The sequence below is a fragment of the Sinocyclocheilus grahami genome, unplaced genomic scaffold (genome assembly GCF_001515645.1).
Source record: "Sinocyclocheilus grahami isolate Dianchi unplaced genomic scaffold, SAMN03320097.WGS_v1.1 scaffold525.1, whole genome shotgun sequence".
Taxonomy (NCBI): Eukaryota; Metazoa; Chordata; class Actinopteri; order Cypriniformes; family Cyprinidae; genus Sinocyclocheilus; species Sinocyclocheilus grahami.
In genome coordinates, this window is record NW_015505704.1 from 170,296 (window position 1) to 175,019 (window position 4,724).

The window sequence follows — 4,724 nt, forward strand, 5'->3', positions numbered from 1 at the left end:
ATGAACTTGAGCAGTTCTGCAAAGAAGAGTGGGCAAATAGTCTAGATGTGCAAAGTTAGAAGAGACTAAAGGCTGTCATTAAAGCAAAAGGTGGTTCATCAAAATACTGACACAAGGGGGGTGATCCGTTTTCCAACTCAGTGATTCTGTTTTTTGTTTTTTTTTCCTCTGACATGTTGGTGTTATATCTTTCATTTGGAAGTTATAAATTGAGTAAATACAGCTGGATTAAACAAAAACTGTGTCCATCTTCATTTCAGGCTGCAAAGCAGCAAAATGGGATTATTATTTTCTATACCCACTGAATGAGTGCAGTCTCAAATAATGTGCATGTGTTTTAAACACTGTCATCTGTCATCGACTCCTTGTAAGAATGTATAATTAAAGGGTTAGTTCACCCAAAAATTAAAATTGGCTTGTGTTTTACTCACCCTTGAAGCATCCTAGGTCTATATGACTTTCTTCTTTCAGACGAATCCAGTCGGAGTTATATTCAAAATTGTCCTGGCTATTCCAAGCTCTATCATTGCAGTCAGCGGGTGTTGCAGTTGAACAGTCCACAAGTTGTCAAATATAGCGCGCACATCAGTAATAAAACATGCCTCACACACTGTAAGCCCATACAGGTTGATTGAACTTAAAAAATGTATGGTAAAAAAAAAAAAAGTTAATTTTGTCTTGTTGAGAAAACAATAAATTTCAAGTTTAATGTACTTAAGATTTCAACAGCATTTAATTAAAAACATTTAGTTAATTGAACTAACCGTTTTTAATGCAAAAATTGCATTAAAGGTTTTTTTTTCTTCATTTCATCCACCAACTGCTGTCTGAGCATTTCAAGACCGGAAGCATCCTGCCCACTTGGAAGGTTAGGTAGGTAGTTGACCTCCCCTTTCCTTGGTTTCTTGATGGTCTTGCTAGGTGGATCACTGCTGGTAGAGTATCTTCCTCTTTTCCCAGCATTAACCATGACATCTGTGTGTCCAAGGCTTCTCATTTTGGATCTGTAATTTCCCATTTTGTCTTTCAAACTGTTTGTCCACCCACAGTACCCAGAAGGCGACCCTGGTTCTTGAAGACAGTGGTGAGTATTCACCAATGCCTTGGCAACATCTCTTAGATCATCAGCAGTTGGGTATGCTTTGAAGGAGTATATGGTCTCTGCAAGTTTCTGAAGAATGTCATGTTTCAATTCCTTTGTCATTTTTAGGTGCATTCCATCCTTCAAGTACATTAAATTTGCTTGACGCAGTCTATATTCAACATCGACAGAGAATTTTGGAATCAAAAAATATCAGGCCATGGCATTCGCTTTTCCTGGGGTGATTCGGTCAGTACTGTATCTGCAGTACTTAGAGCATCACTCGATATTTCACTGGATGTCTGCATTTCACCTGATGACAGTGACACCAATTCAATCACAGGAATGATTTTCACAGTTGGCTTCTGAGGGAGCTCTGACAAATCAGTCAGATTGCAAAGTTCATTATCAAAATCGGGATCTCGAAACTGTAAAGTTAAATTATAGTTCAGTCCCAGAGTGTTTTTGAGACAACGAACCAAATCTTCAACTGAGCATGGCTTTGAAGTCAGTGTGACTTTTCTGATATCAGCTTCTGTAAGAATAACTCATGGTTTCTTGAGAAGCCATCTGGAAGGAAAGCACAAAAGAGTTAATTTAGCAAAGAATAAAACGCTTCAATGTCACCATCAGTTTACCATGTACACTATAAGCTGACAGTGGAACAATATCATTCAGCTCTTCAATCTGAAGCACGCAAAAAGTTGGCATATCTGGGCAGCAAAGCTCATAAGAGCGAAGGTGTTCAAAATACCATGATGTCATGACTTTACACACAAAAAGTACCTCTGTGTTCACTGCAACAATGTGAGTTATTTGCTTGAAATCAGGTAGCCCTGAACATGATCCAGCTGAAAGTATCATGTCTGTCTTATAATCAATTCCATTAATGCAGACCGATGGTGCAACAAGAAGTGCTTGAGTTTGAGGGATTTTTTGACCAAGAGCTCTCTGAATGTTTTCTGAGAAAGTGGCAACTAACACTTGTGTAACCTTAGTCATTTCCACACCCTGCTTGAAAAAAGAACTGCAGTCTAGTTGATGGCTAAGAGCCCTCTGGTGTTTCAGTGCAAGGGTCATGGCAACATTCTTGAAGTTCTGGGCATCACGTATAACCTTTTTGAAGAACTTGTGTTTTGCTTCAAAACGCATTGTCCAGACCTCAGTAAGTGGACCATGTACCCTAATCAGTTCAGCATAGTGTTCAATGTAGTGGTGTTTTGGTCGTAGTGTAAAGTCAGGGAAGGTTGACTGCAGAATGTTCCTATGCTCTGCCACTTTGTAGTAAAGGATGTATAATGAATATTCAGTAAACTGAGGTGCCACAACTAATGCAACAATGTCATTTAGGAGCATGAGTACTTCCCATGTGTTGTCACCCTCAGGAATATTATGGCCAATAAGCAGAGGAAGAAGCCTAATTAGACACCAATTCTCATGGCCATTTCCCCCAATTGTGCCCTTGGTTGAGAAGCCCTTTGAAATCAGCTGAGGCTGATCAGATTTGTCAGCGAATGTATACGGAAATGATCTGATAGCTTCATTCAACACATCTAGGGTGATGTATTTCTTTGCCATCAGGTCTTTGAGGCAAAGAGACAACTCCAGTGGGACTACTCCCTCAAAGACATCATGCAATATGTCAGGGGGATAACCACCAATGACATGAAAATGCTCCAAATTTGCTGTGAGTGGGCACTGTCCTCTTACACCCGTGTTTCTACATGAATTTGGATTCTGCAATGATTCTTGCACCTGCCTGTTGTGTGCATCTCTCTCTCTGAGTTGAAATGCACCAGATCTTACCTCTTGGTGTTGTGTGTAAGTCCTGGATGCCATGCAAAATCTACAAAACTTGTCCACAATGAAGCTTTCATAAAATCCTGCAAGAGAGTGGGCACCAAGGTTATCTGCTGACACATAGAGCACTGTTCCTTTAACACTTCTACCAAGATGCTCAATGTAAACCCCATGTTGTTCAAGAGTGGCTAAATCACTAAGAAGTGGATACAGAACTCTTTCATAACCACACTTTTTAACTGTTTCAGTGTTGCACAAGAGAGCAAGCTGAATTGAGTTTAGTGTGGATCTGTATTTTCCATGGAAGTTTGCAATAACCCAGTAAAGTGCACACATCTTATGTTTTCTTTTAGATGTTCCTAAAGGGTTAGCCACTTCAAAATCATCAATGTACAGACCCAGAGCGATTGTGAAGTCTTCGCAACTAAGAAGGGCATTCTCTCTAAACCCTGAGCCATCGCAACATGTCCTATATTCATGTGGTTTATGTTCTTGTTTTGACATAGCCTTATCCAAAATGTCTTTCTTGTTCAATAGTTTCTGTAGCATCTGTAAGAGGGGAACGTATACTACTGTTTTTCTCCCTTTCTCAACTACAAACTCTATAGGCATTACCAGAGGAAAGTTGCGCATTACATACGATGCTCTTCTTTTACTGGTTGCAAGACATCCATTTTTTCTACAAGATTTGGACAATATGTCACTCTCTGCCACAGTCTTAACCACCTCCTTCACAACTGACTCATCTACATGTCCAAAGTGTTTCTGAAGAACAGCCTTCACATTCTTTTGCAAAAGCGGCTGGGACAACTGAACTATTTGGTAAAGATGTTGAATTACTTCCTGAACAGAGTTCTCTGGTATGTGAAGGATGGTTTGCATTTTTAAAAAAAGAGCAGCTAAATTATGTTCCAATTGTTGTCCTAAATCTTGAGATTGTGTTTCACTTTCTTCTGCACTAAAATGATCTTGGCCCAATTCATCTGGGTGCATCTCCTGCACAGCACACTCCTGAGTGTCAATTACACTGTCATTTTCATTACTCTCTATTCTTACTATTAACTCTGGTTTAAACATTCTCTCATTTTGATCTTGATGATGCTTACTTCTGTGTGCACTGAATGTGGAACATACACTGCTTTCAAAGCTACATCCTTGAAATGGACATTGGACGTTTTGGTGGTCTTTGAGATGTCTACGCCGAAGGTGAGCAAAATATTCAGTAATCTCACAGGGTTCAAGAAAATCACAAAGCTGACAGCGAAACTTGGCTTCAATTTTCCCCTCATGTTGTTGTTTTTCAGTTGATGTATGAAAACGAGATAAGTGTGTTTTAAGGCTACTGAAAGACTTAAAAGTACATAAACATTCCTGATATAGGCATGGAAATGGTTGGCTTCTTACATAGCTCCCATGTTTAATTCTGTAATGTTTTAACAAGTATCCCCTTTTGTCACAAGCAAATATGCAATACTTACATTTCCAGATCATCTTGATTAGTCTTGCTTTGAACTTCTTGGAATCTGCAGAGCTACAAAAATCCACATTAGACAAGTTTTTTTTACTAGCTGACCAGGCAAATTTACATATTTTGATCAGTGATCTACAAATCTTCTATAAACAGCTAGCCAAAAGAATTAAAGTACTATCTAGCTTTTTTTTATCTAGCATGTCATCGTACAACAGAATCATATTAACTGAAATGTAGCTTAGCTAACACCACGCTGATGAGCACGAGGTTGCATTTATTTGATAACTAAGACAGCTAACTAACTTGGATTAGTATTTCTCGCGTGTAAAAACAGGGTCGAGTTTCAATTTAAGCTAGTTTGTTTAATACTTC

The 4,724-nt window shown here is 38.9% G+C and overlaps 1 pseudogene; it reads right to left on the reverse strand.

Annotated features, from left to right (window-relative positions):
* Positions 1-769: 769 nt before the first annotated feature.
* LOC107555092 (uncharacterized) lies at positions 770-1,651 on the reverse strand (annotated as a pseudogene).
* Between the last annotated feature and the right edge of the window lie 3,073 nt (positions 1,652-4,724).